The following is an 18,118-nucleotide window of genomic DNA, read 5'->3' on the forward strand; positions in this document are numbered from 1 at the left end:
TTTGTTTTTTCGAGACAGGGTTTCTCTGTATAGCCCTGGCTGTCCTGGAACTCACTTTGTAGACCAGGCTGGCCTGGAACTCAGAAATCCGCCTGCCTGCCTCTGCTGAGTGCTGGGATCAAAGGTGTGCGCCATCACACCCGGCAAGACTGTTTTTTGAGACAGGATCTGAATAGCTCTGGCTGTCCTGGAACTCACTTGTAGGCCAGGCTAGCTTCAAACTCAAGAGATCCACCTGCCTCTGCTTCCCCAGTGCTGGGATTAGAGATGTACATCACTATGCCTGGCCTCATCTTTTCTTTAATTAAAGAATATGAATATCAAATATGGTCAAAGTAGTAATTTGCCAGGTACAATTGCTCTTGAGCAAATAACCTTTATATTAAACTTCAGCATTACTGAAATGAACAAATAGCTGGGAGCATTGGCAAAGACCTATAATCCCAGCACTTGAAAAGGTAGAGGTAGGGCCAGGTAGATTCACTGTTAATAGTCAACCTGGTTTACACAGTGAATTCCAGGCCAGCCAGACCTACATAGCAAGATCTTGTTTCAAAAAAAAAAAAAAAACAAAACAAAACAAACAAAACAAAAAAACAAAAAAGCAAGGGTTACATAGATAGCTCAGCACTGAAGAGCACTGGCTGCTCTTCCAGAGTACCAGGATTGATCCCTAGCACCCAATGGTGGCTTTACAACTGTTTGTAACTCTAATCCCAGAGGACTTGACAACCTCTGGGTTTAACTTCTGCTAGTACAATGGACCTGGAATACACAAACATACACACAAAAGCATAAAATAAAAATAACTAAAAAAACAGAGTAATAATCTTCATGGCCTACATACTAGGGAAATGGCTGGATTTATATTAAGAGCTATATTATGGGGAGCAATTGAGATGGCTCAGCTTGCTATGCAAGCCTGATGATGACCCAAGTTTGATCCCTGGATCCCACAAAGGTGGAAAAGAGAACATTGACACTACAAGCTTGTCTTCCGACCTCTATTCCTTGCCATGGTGTCAATACCCCACTACAGAGTATGCTCATGTGTATGTGTGCATGTATGCATGTGTGTATGCACAAAACAACAAAAGTAAATTCAACAAAGGACAAAATATTCTTGTTATTTACCTTTACCCTTATAAAACTCTAGGAAATAAAAAGGTTCAGATCTACTAACTCCTGTTTATCTGTAAGAGCAGCCTGAAGGGCATGTGAACCAAGGCCCCTTTCTCTATGGGAAATGGGTTTTGTAACAGCTGACAAATCAAATTGGGCCTGATGCCAGGAGTCAGAGTCCAACCATAATATTCTTTAAAGAATGGCATACAACTGTCTTATAAATCTCCTGGACGGTCACAGATCAGAAGCTGGCAAGGATGACGACATAGTTCTGATGGAATGTGTCTTATCTTAACCTTGAAGTTACAGATCTGCTCAGGAGCTGCAGTTAGAAATGAGAAATGCACTCAGACATGGGAGGGGACATAATTCTCTTTTAGACAGTGCAACCCAGTGTATTAGGGTCAAATGAAACACAAAGCCAGACGGACAATTTAAGGCTAGTCCCTGTACCAGATAAAGCATCGGGACTGGTGGATCAAGCTGAGCCTGGGAAGGAGGAGCATTCCAGTATGAGAAATGAGATACAGCCGGCAGGATGATGGAGCGATTACAGCAGAATCCTGATACTATGGCAGAAGAAAAGAGGACAAGCAACCCTATCCTTATGGAAATCTTCATGGGAAGGACTGAGGAACTTCTCAGGTTTCTAGAGAGCCTTTTCAAGCAAAACAGCTTTCAGTCTTCTCTTAAATACTAATGGAGTATACACCATAGATTGCAGCATTTAGAACCCATGGGGCTAAGAAAAGACTGGTACCAACAGACCTTCCTATAAGTGACATAAGGCAAATTCACCCTATAGGCTCCTCAGCCAGGGATGTGGACAGAAATCAGTCTTGGAAAAGCAACAAAGAACTTTGTGGTCAGGCTGAGTCAAACCCACATTCCAAACCACTGACAAGGGATTATTTAAAGGTTGAATCTTCAAAATACAAGGTGTGTGAGTGTAGGGGGGTGTTGCAGAAAGAAGAGAAGGGATGACACATGCCTTTAATTCCAACACTGGGAAGGTAGAGGCAGACCCATCACTGTGATTTCCAGAACAGCCAGAGCTACACAAAGAAGGGGGGTGGGGGGGGGACACACAAAATTCTAGAGTAAAGAAATCTGCTGGTCCCTGTCAATCCAGAATAATAGGTATAATGGCTAACTGTTAGCATTAAGCAATTACTGAACCAAACTCCCCACAAAGTCCCTGCTCAGCTCTAGTCTTCTTAAAGGAGCATGGCATAGCAGGCACATTATTTTTTTCATTGCCAATTAAAGAAACAAAGCAATATGGATAACTAACTGGTGAACACTTCACTGAATTACCAAATTATTTGGTAGTAGTATCCAGATGCATAATCAATGAGTTTTCCATTTTTGGATCACAATAAGAATCTGTAAGCCACACCTAATGGTGCACACCTTTTATTCCAGCACTCAGGAGGCAGAGGCAGGTGAATGTCTGTAAGTTTAAGACCAGTCTGGTTTACTTTGGGTTTTTTTGTTTTGTTTTGTTTTGTTTTTCGAGCCAGGGTTTCTCCGTATAGCCCTGGCTGTCCTGGAACTCACTTTGTAGACCAGGCTGGCCTCAAACTCAGAAATCCGCCTGCCTCTGCCTCCGAGTGCTGGGATCAAAGGCGTCCACCACCATGCCCGGCTAAAGATTTATGTATTTATTTTTATTTATATAAGTACACCGTTGCTGTCTTCAGACACTCAAGAATAGGGCATTGGATCCCATTACAGATGGTCGTGAGCCACCATGTGGTTGCTAGGAATTGAACTCAGGACCTCTGCAAGAACAGTCAGTGTTCTTAACCGCTGAGCCATCTCTCCAGCCCCAGTGTGGTTTACAAACCAGACTTCCAAGAAACAGCCAGGGTTGTTACACAGAGAAACCTTGTCTTGAAACAAAAAAACAAAACAAAACTGCAGCAAAAATTCTCCAGACAGCAAGCTCTAGCTAAACAGGAAGGAAGGGAAAAATGTGCAAATCTCCCTCTTATCACACAAATTAAATATGCTATTGATCAAAAGCTTCCGATGGCCCAAGGTTCCTCCCCTTTAATATACAGTCAAGTATGTTGTCCTTCAACTTACAGTAATCCTCCTGCCTCTGCCTCCCTAGTTCTGGGATTACTGGCACATACCACTATACTCAAAGAGAAATCAAAATTTCTTCTCTAAAACCCTTGAGGAAAGACACCAGTTCGGGGTAGCTGGGCATGGTAGTACATGCCTATAGTCCTCCAGTACTTCTCTGGAGGGTGAAGCACAAGAGCAGCATAAGCAAGAGGCCAGCTGGGATATAGTATAAAAATCTTTTTTCAAAAGACTAAAACTAAAACAAACTCTGCAGGTGATGGGAAGCTTCAATTGTTAGCAACAGTTCTACCTTCTAGGAGTGTTCTATGCAGTCATAGCAAATAAAGACACAAACAGTCAAACTTACAGAACCACTTTAATCTGCTCATGTTTTTTGTTCTCTATGCATATTTAAGTACCAATGATCTTAAGTATGTAACACAAACATCAAAAGACATTTTCTTGCACTGGATTTATAATTTCTAAAGTTTGGTCATGTGGCATTTTAACAAGAACATAGCACAGTTGCACACTATGGCTGACCAGGTTGTCCCAGTTTTTGTTACATGGACTGATAACTATCACCCACTTACACCGGAAGCATATGAACACCCAAAGTAGAAGTCAAAAGCTTTTAAAATGTCCAAGTAAGAGACTGGATTAGAAAAGAGTTGAGGAGGATTAACTGTGGCCAATAACAGCACTATCATTAACAAGCCACATACAGGAAACACAAACTTTATTACTCTACAGAGTAATACAGAAAAGTGCCCTCCCTGAGGCTAGCAGTACAATTCATCCTTTAAAAACCAGACTAATTGGCTGAGGGTGGAGCCTGTAGTAAAGGGAATGGGTTTTTGTTGTTGTTGTTTGTTTATTATGTATACAGCGTTCTTCCTGCATGCATACCTGCAGGCCAAAAGAGGGCACCAGATCCCATTACAGCTGGTTGTGAGCCACTATATGGTTGCTAGAAATTGAACCCGGGACCTCTTGAAGTGCCCTTAATCTCTGAGCCATCTCAAAGCCTGTAAAGGGAAATGTTTAATGTGCAAAGTTCTAAGCTCAATACTAGAATATCTCCCCAAAATGAAACACTAAGGCATTGTTTCTACCAACTAATTGAGGCATTGAGGCTGGGTACTATGGATTCTATAAAGCCTACTGCTACAATCAACAAAAGAGTAAAGAATCTTTTTTAGACCAGGGCGTAGTGTTGCATGCCTTTGATCCCAGCACTCAGAGGCAGAGGCAGAGGCAGAGGCAGAGGCAGAGGCAGAGGCAGAGGCAGAGGCAGAGGCAGGTGGATTTTTGAGTTCGAGGCCAGCCTGGTCTACAGAGTGAGTTCCAGGACAGCCAGGACTACACAGAGAAACCCTGGCTCGAAAAACCAAAAATAAATAAATAAATAAATAAAATATTTGATTTTTGTTTTTGAGACAAGGCCTCATTCTGACTAGTACCTTAGATGGACAATCTTCCTGCCTGTTTCCAGAGCACTGGGATTATAGGTGTTACCCAGCTTCCCTTTCTTTTAGATTTTGTCACAGACCTTGTTAAAGGCCACTCTATAATTCCATTTGGATGTTTATGCCCCCTCCCCAACTCTGACCTTTCTTTAAAAGACAGAGTACTACAATGTAGCTCTGCTGGCCCAGAAAGCAATGACAGATTCCCTGTATGTGCTTCCCTAGTCCGGGGACTAAATTAGGGGTGTGCTAACATACCCAGTTGACCATTCTCCCAAACAAAGGAGAGTTGGGAATTAATAAAGATGGATTAAATCAGGTGGTGGTGGAACCTGGGAGGCAAAGCAGGTGGATCTCTGTGAGTTCAAGGACAGCCAGGGCTACACAGAGAAGTCCTGTCTCAAAACAAAACAAAACAAAAGAAGGAAAGAATAAAAGACAGAAAGAGAAGGGGCAAGCAAGCAGCACAGGAGGGTATAAGTAAGACATTGCCAAGATTGGGTATGGGTTCCTCAAGAGGAAGTGGCCCTGACTAATATTATTTTATATAAATTAATGTGGACTACAGAACTCAATTCTCAGAACTGTTTGACATGTCAGCCTGATAAATTGGTATGTCTAGCAACTGCACACAAATTCTTATATCTCAAAATGAGGCTATTAGAATGTTTGTCCCTCTCCCATTAAAATCTACTGAATTTCTCCTCTTAAATTGTCATAAAGTTTAGTTAAGGCACTGGCAGATTAACCACTGGGCACATACTATATACCCAACCGTTCCACAATTTATAAGAAAGTAAAACTTGGCATCAATCTTGGGAAATGTTTTCCAGAGGGTGCTTCCTAACAACTCTACCACCTCTGGAGTGTGCTGAACTCATCTTAAGACCCCACTCTCAAGTGGGTATTAACCTCATCCTCACTCCTCTCGATTTAATGTGATAAAGCATGAATTTATAAACCTTGTCAACACACACACACACATGCACACCCTGTGATTTCATCAAAAATAAATCTTAAGAAAAATGGATAATAACAATGTTTGGGTAAATTACCATGAATTTATACACACCACTTTAGCAGATCATTCTCATAAAATGATGAAGTTGGAGCCAGCTATGGTGGTGCATACCTTTAATCCCAGCACTCTGGAGGCAAGGCAGATAGATCTTTTCTTTTTGAGTTTGGGGTCAGCCTAGCCTATATAATGAGTTCCAATTAATAGGAGAGAGAGAGAGAGAGAAAGAGAGAGAAATGTAATGTTCCTCTATCTAAATAAAACTACTGGCATAAAAGACTTTTCTTTGGTTTTTCGAGACAGGGTTTCCCTGTGTAGCCCTGGCTATCCTGGAACTCACTCTGTAGACCAGGCTGGCCTCAAACTCAGAAATTCGCCTGCCTCTGACTCCCAAGTGCTGGGATCAAAGGTGAGCGCCACCATGCCAGGCTAAAAGACTTTTCAAACATCAGCCAAAAAAACTCAGCCTTTACTCTGTCATTGTTTGCAGATTTTATACTTAGATAGCTTAGGGCTTCAGGTCATTAGCATAAACTAAATCAGAAAATTTTGATTCACCCAATACTCTGTTTGGCAATGGCATTCGATAGACATAAAAATTAACCTATATAACCATAATAAAAATATTAATAATTTAACTGTTGAGATGATTTATTTAAGTCAATATACTACAATCTGACTATTGCATATTAATTACATGCTGACAAGAAAGAAATTTTTACATGATTAAAGTAAGAAACATCTGAGACTGTAAACTTCAAGGAATAAAGAGAGCATTCTTCAACCGATGGCACAGTTCTGTGCTTTGCAATAACCTTGGAGTATTTGTAACATGAATTATATTGAAGTCATACCCTACAATTTAGATAAATAAAATCAAGCCAGTATTGAATTTTTTCCATCCCATACAAGGGTATCCTTGGTAGCTTCTGGGCCATCTATTATGATCCTGACCAATTTTGCTTTGTGGCAATTTAAAAGCTGTTAAAAAAATACATAATGGGTGATGACAGGAGAAACAAACCCACACCAGAAGTTATTGAACCTTGCAGGTCCTTGCAAGTGTCTCTATTGACATTTAAGTGTGAGTTACTATGGCACAATATAATAAAAGTGTGCTCCACACTTCAAATATATTGATAGTTAAATGCACAGAAAGGCCATCATCAGATAAATGGCTGAGGGGATGGCTGATCTCAGACCACCCAGCTCTTCAAGTGTTTTGATGTGTTATTTAAGCCAAGTAAGGTTTTTTTTTCTTTTTGTCTAGTTTCCAACCACATTCCCAATTCAAATCCTGTGCCAAAAAGATGATTAATATAGTCACTCTGTTCCTTTTCTAAAACTGTTTAGCTGGGCTCTGATATTTGTTGAGAGCCCACTAAGTGTCAAACACCACATGGGCACTAAATCTACTGTCTTTAGCCTGTGGGCTGGAAACTGAGTTTTCTCCTTCATTAAGTCAGTGTTCCATAAAGGTTTTGACAAAAACAAAAAACAAGCAAAAAAAGAACAAACAAAAGAGGACCACATGGGCTTTGGAAGCTTCTTCTAAGAGGTAGTGCATGTGAGGCATGCAGAAGGCTGAGAGTTCAACTTTCAATACCACAAAGCCAATCCAAAAGATCAGAAAGGCGGCATGTTTGCCAACCTAGTGGCACTCACAAGGCTGAATCAGAAGGACCACTGAAAGCACAAGTCAAGCCTAGGCTACACAGTAAGTTCCATCAAGGCCTTAAGCTACAACATAAGTGTCTCAAAAAGAAAAGTAAAGGCTGCTTAAGAGATAATATTACAACTTTAACTAGTTCAGCTGTTAAGAGTAGTTGCTGCTCTTGCATAAGGCCTGGTTAGGTTTTTCAGCACCTAGCAGCCCACAGGTGAAGACAGGTAGATTATAACAACTCAGTGTGTGGTAACTCCAGTTCCAGGGAATCTCATATCCTCTTCTGACCTCCACAGGCACCATGCAAGCATGTGACACACACACACACACACACACACACACACACACACACACACACACACACTCTAGCAAAAACACTCGTAATACACGTAAAATAACCAAATCTTATTTGAATGACCTTTATTTACTTGTATATCTGTACAGGTATGTTTGTGTGAGGGCACATTTGTGTCACAGTCCATGGAGATCAAAGTGCAACTTGGAGAAGTTCATTTTCTCCTTCACCATGTAGGTCGTCCTATGATGATCTTCAGACAACCAGATTGACCTATACCCAGCACCTATACCCAGTAAAGCAACTTAAAAACAGTAACAAAGTATCACTACTACAGGTAGAGTGCTAGGACTGAAGTCCTTGTCACCATACCCAACCCAAGCACATCTCTTTAATTCTGGAACGAAGACTGCAGTAAGTAGACATGGATCCTATCTATATCAACAATCAAAGATCAAACCCAATAGCTCACTTAACCTTAAATACTAATCACTACCCTAACTACTTATTTCATAGGTCTGCTGTGGGAAAAAAAGAACAAAAACAATTTGGGCACGGGGTTTTTGTTAGACATGGAAAATAGATGCATCATTTTTAGTTTCTCTTTTTCTGGTTGAAAGGGGAAAAATGTCAGGATACAGTCTCACTTTGTAGCTTAGGCTGGACTCCAACTTGCAGCAATCCTGCTGCCTCTGCCTCCCAGATTGTAGAAGCACCAAACCAGGCTTTCTAATGTTTATTACTTTTCAAAGGTCTATAGGGGCAACTGAGGCATCCATTCTTTTGTTCCAAATTACATTTATGTATTCTACTTTTTTTTTTTGATTTATCACTCTTACTATTTATTCTCAAGTAACTTTCAGTTTGGTTTTTCTGTTTCTGTCTTTTGAGATAGACTCTCACTTATATGGCCCAGGTTGTCCTTGAACTCATGTGATCCTTCTACCTAGACTCTCAAATTCTTTGTTGTTGGGGGGAGGTGCTGGAAATAAACTAAGCCAGCACTTTACATAAGCTAACACATAAGCTTTGTGCTGCATTCCCAGTTGTCTGACCCTTGAGTAACTGGTGTTGTGCAGCATCCCAAATATTTGGAGACTTCCCATATGTGTTACTAATCTCTAATCCAACTGCACTAAGGCCAGAAAACACTTTATACGATAGCAGCCTTTTGAATGAGTCTTATATCCCATACCAGTTGAGAACATTTTGCTTTTGTATAAACTATTCTACAGGTGTCACTTATGTCAGACTGGCTGGTAATGTGCGTTCCACTTTGGTACTTTATTACACACTTGTTTTTATCAATTAGTTAACTCTCCAAATGTAATCACAGAAGTTTGCTATTTTCCATGTATCTTTTCTCCTTCATGAGCTATGAGACCTCCTCCACTGTGAAGACGAGGATCAAACTCTGGACCTAATGAATTCTAGGCCAAAATTCTATCACTGAGCTATACTCCCAGCCCCTGAAGCTTTTATTATTAGCTGTATAATCTTGATGAATTGATTCTTTAATTAACTAACCTGCTGTTATTTGCCCAACCTATCTCATAGGTCTGTTATGAAAAAAGAATTAAGAGAGCACTTTGGAAACAGAGGGAAAAGTTTAACAATAAAGGAAGTTAAAAAATAACTTTAATGAATTTTCTGAATTATCTGTAATTTTATCTCTGCTGTCTCCAACTACTCAAATAAACGAGGTTTACTATGTTTTATCAGATCTTTAGACATAATTTACTGTTGAAAGATACTGAGCAAATTACCAGTATATCACCCTCCACAGCTCTGTACAACTGAGTCTTAATGATTTAGGAATGAGAACAAGGCACACTGAGTTCAAGGATTTGCTTCAGAAACCAGAGTTAAGATTTCCCAGCTTGTTAGCTGACCTCTTTAGTACAGGGCATTTTATTCCAACATAATTATACCTGTTGGCTCAGATGCAAATTTGCTGTATTCTGAGGAATGTAGATTACAATCAGGGAGTACTTGAGTTCAACGTGCTTGCTTGGCTCCATGGAGAAGATGGGAGTACTATTTGTTATGACTGACCTTGAAGCAATCTTTTCAAGTACATCTTGTCAATCTCATGTGTGTATAAGCTATGAAACATAATACAACACACACTCAGAAAATCTGTGAATTAAAACTGCACATGAAGATCTTTATTCCATCTATGACCTATTTTAAGGTAGAGAAATGTGCCAGTGCTTAATTCTGATGAAGTACTTATTACTGGAAAGGAAAGTTCAGAAAATATGGCTCCCAAATTCACTAGGAAGGGAGAAAATGGTCTGGCCAACTCACTACACTTTTTAAAAAGAGTTTATGCATATATTTAAGTACAGGTCTGTCTGTCTGTATTAATAGTCCAAGGAGTTGAAAAATCAACCAGCAATCAAGTATTTGCCTCTCAAGTTCTAGGCAAAAATGACAGGACTATAATGGTCAAATGTTAGAATAAATTATTTATTATTGTTGTTGTTGCTGTTATTATTATTATTATTATTATTATTATTATTATTATTGAGAAAGGGTCTTACTAACATAACTTTAGTTGGGTTGAAGCTGGGTATATAGACTAGGCTAAGATATCCCACTGTCCCTGCTTCCCAACTGTAGGAATTAAAAGGCATGCAGCACCAGGCTCTGCTTGATTTGTAGTTTTAATTATTGTCATTTAAAAAAAAAAAAAGTTCAAGGCCAGCCTGGTCTACAAAAAAAGATCAAGGATAGCCAGGATTAACAGAGAAAGTGTCTTGAATAATAAATAAATAAATAAGCAAGCATGCTTTGAGAATGAGTTCAAGGTCTGCCTTTCTACTTAGTGACTAGTTTCAAAATTAAATTCAGCCAGGTATGGTGACATGAACCTTTTAATTTCAGCACTTATGGATTTCTGGGAGTTGGAGGCCAGCTTCATTTATATAGCAAATTCTAGAATGTCCAGAGCTACATAACAGAGTTCCTGCCTCAAAAATAAATAAAACAAACCACATTTGTGGCCTGGACAGATGGCTTAGTGACTTCTTAGAATGGCAGCTGCAATCCAGGCAGTGGTGGTCCATGCCTTTAGTCCCAGCACTCATAAGGCAAAGGCAGGCAGATCTCTCTAAATTTGAGGTCAGCCTAGTCTACAGAGCTGAGTTCGAGGACATGCAAGACTACACAGAAAAACTGTCTGAAAAAAACAATAACCAGAGAGAGAGACAGAGACAAAGACATACACACAGAGAGAAACAGAGACAGAGAGAGCGATTGAGCTGACTTCTGTTACAGAGGACTTAAGTGGCTAACAACCACTTAACTTCTTTCTCAGGGGATCTGATACCCTTTTCTGACCTCTGTGGGCGCCAGATTCACATATGATATACATATATGTAGGCAAAATACTGACATACCAAATTAATCTAAAAAATGTTTATAATTTTTTAGAAAAAAGATCCGAGTTTCTGAGTCTTAGATTTTTCATTTGCCTTCCATTTTTTAAAACAATCTTTCTTTTTATTAGATGAAATTTATTTGGCTAGCAGTCCCCAGGGCTCACTGAAAAGATTCATACCCTAATCCCATGAGTTTGTAAATATTACCTTATGTTGTTATGAGAAGAAATTTACCCTCAATCACACCAGCAGGCCTTAAGTACAATCATATGCATCTTTATAAAAGATAAAGAGTTCCCAGCATGCAAAGAACAGAATGTGAAACAGCAAAAGAATCTCATGCCATAAGCCAGCAGAAGCTAGAAAAGAAACACACTCTTTCCAAATCATGTACAAGAAGTTCAAGACTAATGCAAAGTTCCAGCCTCTAGAATCCTCTGCAGTGTGCTGTTATAGAAGCTACAAGAAGCTAATAAGCACAGGAAATAAACCTTTAAAGATCAATAATGGGGGGGGGTGTGTCTATATAGCACAGAGAATGTACTTAGCGTGTTCAAATCTCTGGGTTCTGCCTCCACCACCCAATAAAAGAAAATAATTGTGTTTCAAATAACCCAAAGAATGTCTAAAACTTTCCCCCTGGTTTTGTTTTGGTTTGTTTGTTTGTTTGTTTTTGAGACTCTATATAGGCCAGGCAGGCCTTGAACTCACAGATCTGATTGCCTGTTTTTCAAATTCCAGGACTAAAGGTGTGTGACACCATGCCCAGCCTGACTAGTTTTTGTTCTTGTTTTGAGACAGTGTCTCACCAAGTAGCCCAAATGACCCAAAACTCACCATCCACCAGCCTTTTCCCATGATTTTTAAAGTGTTTTACTATATAGCTCTGGCTGTCCTGAAACACACTATATAGACCAGGCTGGCATCAAACTCAAAGAGATTTCTGTTTCCCTTTTCTACCTGAGTGCTGGGAGTAAAGGTATATGCCTCTATGCCTAACTTAAAGGTTTTTTTTGTTTTTTGTTTTTTTTTTTTTTGAGACAAGGACTCACTATGTTGACCAGGTTGGCTTCCCTGGCTCCAAATTCAAAGATCCATCTGCTTCTTCCTCACAAGTGTAGTGTGCCCTGTTGTATAAAACCCTTCATCCCTCATATTAATCGGTAAATAAATTTTTAAAAAGTACAAGATACAGCCAGGTGCAGAGGCCAGACCAGACAGGGTTACACAGTAAGACATTGTCTCAAAATACAAACAAAAAAACAGGATACAATTTGTCCAAAATAAACCTGTAGACCTAAGACAAACTCTTAAGAGGGCTAATATTTACATATCTAACAAGAACTATGTAGGTTTTCCACAAACGGGTGGAGCTCCTGGACAGACTAAACATAGGCACAGTTGTCACTGTGGGTGTTCTGCCAGCACAAGTGTAAAGTTGTCATCAGAAATGAATATGTGGCTTCAAGTGCCTTACAGAATCTAACAAACTCATAGCTTGTACTATATACATGCCAACTCTTCGCCAAATCACCTAAGTTCTTTTTAAAACTTCTTTAAATTATATGTATCTGTGCGCATGTGCACATGCAGGTACCTAAGGAAGCCAATGGTATTGGAGTTCCTAAAGCTGGAGTTATGGGTTGTTGTGCGTCATCTGACCTGGGTGCTAAAAACTGAGCTCGGATCCTTTACAAGAGCAGTAAATGCCTTTAATCAAACAAAATCAGAAAGCAGAAGCCAGGGCTATCCTGTAGTTTCATGACAGAAGTCATAAGCAAGCATGAGGAGGACCTTCTGTTCTATCCTCAGCACCAATAAACAAAGTCACTAGCTTTCCTCAGAAAACTTTGCCGGGCGTGGTGGCGCACGCCTTTGATCCCAGCACTCGGGAGACAGAGGCAGGCGGATTTCTGAGTTCAAGGCCAGCCTGGTCTACAGAGTGAGTTCCAGGACAGCCAGGGCTATACAGAGAAACCCTGTCTCTGTATAACCAAAAAGAAAGAAGGAAAGAAAACTTCACCCTGTGTTGGCTGGATACCAAACAAACCTTTCCCTTTTCTAAAGTATTGTCTCAAGTATTGCTTAGCACAATCAGTCCCTAACACTTTTAAGTATCCCTTTCATAAACATTCACAAATCACTTCAGTTGTTTCTTCTTTCCAACTCTACTCTGCTTATTTACCACCCACATACACATAGCTTTATTCTTTTTTTATTTTATTTATTTATTTATTTGGTTTTTTCGAGACAGGGTTTCTCTGTGTAGTCCTGGCTGTCCTGGAACTCACTCTGTAGACTAGGCTGGCCTCAAACTCAGAAATCCACCTGCCTCTGCCTCCCAAGTGCCGGGATTAAAGGCGTGCGCCGCCACCACCACCCAGCTTATTCGTTTTTTAGACAGGGTCTCTCTACATAGCCCTGGCTATCCTTGAAATCATGATATAGACCAGGCTAGCACTGAACTCAGAGATCCTCTTGCCTCTGTGATTAAAGGCCCACAATTTTAGACAAACTAAATGAAATTGTGTTATTTTTTCATTTACTAATCGCTTTAGGTTTAGTTTCAAGAATGGGCCTCTAACCTTAAACACAAAGTGCTAAACTTTGATTTGTTTTGTAGACAGGGTTTCTTTGTGTAGCCCTGGCTGTCCTGGAACTCACTCTATAGACCAGGCTGGATTCGAACTCAGAAATCTGCCTGCCTCTGCCTCCCAAGTGCTGGGATTAAAGGAGTGTGCCACCACTGCCCAGCAAAGCACTAAACATTTTTTTTTAAGGTTTTTTTTTTCGAGACAGAATTTCTCTGTATAGCCCTGGCTGTCCTGGAACTCACTCTGTAGACCAGGCTGGCCTCAAACTCAGAAATCCACCTGCCTCTGCCTCTGAGTGCTGGGATCAAAGGCGTTCACCACCACACCCGGCAGTGCTGAATGTTTAAAACCATAGTTTCACTTGTAGGTTTTGAAAAGGCAAATATTGTTAGAATTTTTAAAAAAGATTTATTTATGTGTATGGCTATTCTGTGCACCATGCGGGTGCTGGATGCTCTTGGATCCCCTGGGACTGGAGTTACAGTTGTGTACTGACATGTAGGTGTTGGGGATTGAACCTGAGGGATTGAGCCAGTGCTCTTAAACACTTCACTAGCATCCCAGAATTTTCAATGTGATAGCCTCAAAATGTCAGTGATTATTAGTAAAATGTCCCTACCACAGAGAAATACTTATCACACTTATTAACTATCACATTGAAAAAGAACATATAAGCAGTAAGTTTTTCTCCTTCTTCTTCTTCGGGGGAGGGGCGATATTTCAACACAGGATTTCTCTTGTACCTCCCTGGCTGTCCTGGAACTCACTATGTAGACCAGGCTAACCTGAAACTCAGAGATCTGCCTGCCTCTGTCTCCCAAGTGCTGGGATCAAAGGCATGTGCTAACTAGACTAGAGTAAGTTTTGTTTTCATAGCACATTAAACCAGGAGTGCTTATTTCAGACCTTTAAAACAACATTAGTGGCCGGGCGTGGTGGCGCACACCTTTAATCCCAGCACTCGGGAGGCAGAGGCAGGCGGATTTCTGAGTTCGAGGCCAGCCTGGTCTACAAAGTGAGTTCCAGGACAGCCAGGACTACACAGAGAAACCCTGTCTTGAACCCCCCCCCCCCCAAAAAAAAACATTAGTGGCCGGGCGTGGTGGTGTATGCCTTTAATCGCAGCACTCAGAGGCAGAGGCAGGCGAATTTCTGAGTTCCAGGACAGCCTTGTCTATAGTGAGTTCCAGGACAGCCAGGGCTATACAGAGAAACCCTGTCTCGAAAAACCAAAAAAACAAAAACAAAAAAAAAACCAACTGACTGTAGATCTGTAAGTACCAATGAATTTGGTCAATGGGAACTGTCCTATTTTCTCTCTTTTGTGTGTCTGTTGAGGGAAGGGGTGGATTTGAGCCAGAGTATCATAAGAGTGTGGAATGGCCTTCAACTTGCTATATAGCTGAGGATGGACTTGACTGGTCCTCTTCCCATTACATCCCTACTGCTGAGATTGCAGGTCAGCACCACCATGCCAGGTTTATTCCCTAATAAGGGACTCCAGGCATGGTAGACCGATTCTACCAACCATACGTACAACCTTGAAATTGACCTGATTTTTAAGAAAATGAATACATTACAGAAGAGAACTCTGTACTTCATATGCTTGTTTGGTGAAACATTTTATCAAATTGACAGATAGGCTCAAAGAGTCTGATATGGTGGGGTCATACCTGTAACTTCATTCCTTGAGAGACTGAGGCAGGAGGAGGATTCTTTCAAATCAAGACCAAACTGGGCTACATAATGAGTTCAAGACAACATGGACAACAGAGACCTTGTTTTAAAAAAACAAACAAAAAGACAGCATTTACAAAAAAAAAAAAAAAAAAAACTATAAAGAGAGCTAGAGAGATGGCTCAGCACTTAAGGGCACTGACTCCTCTTCCAGAGGTCCTGAGTTCAATTCCCAGCAACCACATGGAGGTTCACAGCTATCTGTATTGGGATCTAATACACCTCCTCTGGTGTGTCCAAAGACAATGACAGTGTATTCACATATATAAAATAAATCTTAAAACAAACAAACAACTATTAAGAGACAGAATCTGACCGGGCATGGTGGCACACACCTTTAGTCCCAGCACTCCGGAGGCAGAGGCAAAAGTGAGTTCCAGGACAGCCAGGGCTACAGAGAAACCCTGTCTTGAACCGCCCCCCCCCCAAAAAAAAAGAGAGAGAGAGAGAGAGAGAGACAGAATCTGAAATATTCCGAAAAAAAATGACAACACCAGGCATGGTAACACATGACTTTTAATCCCAACACCTGGAAGGCAAAGGCAGGGATTAATCTCTATGGATTTGAGATCAGCCTAACCTGTAGAGCTAGTTGAAGGACACAGAGAAACATTGTCTTAAAACCCAAACCAAGAATGTCAGGATGGGCCTATATCTGAACATCTAAAACAGGGCTACACACCCAGCCCCTTACTTGCCTCTTTTTTTTTTTTTAAACAAGTCACATACACTGAAGATGTAATCAGTCCTGTTTATTTATAAGACAGAGTAGTAGGCCCTGCTGACCTGAAACTCACAAAGCATACAGGTTGGCCATAATCCTATGTTAACTCTCTAAGAAATGGTAAAATTTCCCTTTTTAATCTCAAGACCCAAAAACTAATCTATACCAGAGGAAAAACAGGATTAATGGTCCATTTATTTAAGACTACTCCAAGACAAGGTGGTGGTGTTTGTGGTGGCGGGTGGTCATTTCCTCCATGCTTTGCTAACTGCTAAATGTCTGAACATAATTAATTCTAGTATTAGCCCTTTTAGATGAAGACTTTATTATTCATTTTTACATTTTTGGTATTGTTTTAAAACTGAAACACTGGGGAGGGGGACTTTCAGGATAGCATTTGAAATGTAAATGAAGAAAATACCTAATAAAATATTGGAGAAAAAAAAAAACCTGAAACACTGAAAAGAAAGAAAACAGAGACTGAGCAAGTGTGGCTCACACCTTTAATCCCAGCACTCGAGAGAACAAGAAGCTTACGGATCTCTGAGTTCAAGACTAGCATGGTCTACAGAATGAGTTCCAAGACAGAGGCAGGGCTACACAGAGAAACCATGTCTGGAAGGAAAAAAAAAATATTCTGAACCATATCTAGGTTGATGCCATGAGTCCACTATCACTTTAGAGCTCAGTACTGAAGTTGCACTGTTAGTGTAAATAAGCCACTAATGGTTGTATAATATGTTTGTCCTTTTTAAAGTGCCAGTGACTATGGAAATCTCTATTCATTAGAAACATCACTAAAACCTGTTAAGCGCCAGGCAGTGGTGGTGCACGCCTTTAATCCCAGCACTTGGGAGGCAGGGGCAGGTGGATTTCTGAGTTCCTAGGCCAGCCTGGTCTACAAAGTGAGTTCCAGGACAGCCAGAGCTATATAGAGAAACCCTGTCTAGGGGAAAAAAAAAAAAAAAACTTGTCAAGCACGATAGCACCAACAGGTAGATCTCTTCATGTGAGGCCAGCCTGAGACATAAAACAGAAAACTAAATTGAAATTATCAGTCTTTTGTAAAAAGTATGAAACTATCTTCTTTTCTTTCTTTTCTTCGTTTTTGAGACAGGGCCTGATTATGCTTTGGCTGTCAAGTAACTCACTACATGGACCAGGAGGCTGGCCTCAAACTCACAGATATCCATCTTCCTGCTAGGATTAAAGGCAATGACCTCTACTACACCAGGCTGGAATTTTCTTATCACAGTGAGTTACCTCTACCTCAAAGACTATAAATAAATCAACAGACACAGATAATAATTGGAAATTATACATTTGTCTGGATCCTCTGAGAAGTGTGGGCATTATCAACACCAACAAAATTGCAGAGAAAATACAAAAATATATGGAATCAAAAACAATGAATAACAACTCAAGATATGGTGGAGTCTTCTGTCCCCAACACCCTAAATACCTCCCAAATGAATCAGCTTTTTCACCCCAAACCAGACATCCTCAAATGAACAGCAAAAATAGGAGCTTAGAGTATCTTGAATGTTAGGGGAGAAAAATGTTCTTTGGAGAAGAGACTCAGATAAAAGAATTGGAAACATGAATGGTGGTGACAAGTACATGATGACTCAAAACAAACAAACAAAAAACCCAAATGTGTCCATTTTTATTAAGGTTTTCATTATTTCATTAATGACAATTATCCCTCAAACATACAGGCCTCGGCCCCACTGTTTCCATAGAAGCAACACGTTTTGACTTTTGACATGTAACTCTCAGAAACTTTCATAGGGATAGAAGTACAAATACAGTGTCCCTGGAAACGGGTGATAGTGGTTAAGTCTATTTTTCTTGGATTCTTTTCATTACAAGTACTTTACTTAAGTCATCTCACTCTAAAATTTCAATATTCTCCTCTTAAAAGTTTTAAAGCCGGGCGTGGTGGCGCACGCCTTTAATCCCAGCACTCGGGAGGCAGAGGCAGGCGGATTTCTGAGTTCGAGGCCAGCCTGGTCTACAAAGTGAGTT

The 18,118-nt window shown here is 40.4% G+C and overlaps 1 protein-coding gene across 2 annotated transcripts in view; it reads right to left on the reverse strand.

Annotated features, from left to right (window-relative positions):
- The window catches only part of Cbx5 (chromobox 5), a 46,161-nt gene that overhangs the window by 27,176 nt on the left and 867 nt on the right, over positions 1-18,118 (reverse strand). The gene's annotated exons all lie outside the window — the stretch shown is intronic.

Source organism: Mus caroli, chromosome 15 (assembly GCF_900094665.2).
Source record: "Mus caroli chromosome 15, CAROLI_EIJ_v1.1, whole genome shotgun sequence".
Classification (NCBI taxonomy): Eukaryota; Metazoa; Chordata; class Mammalia; order Rodentia; family Muridae; genus Mus; species Mus caroli.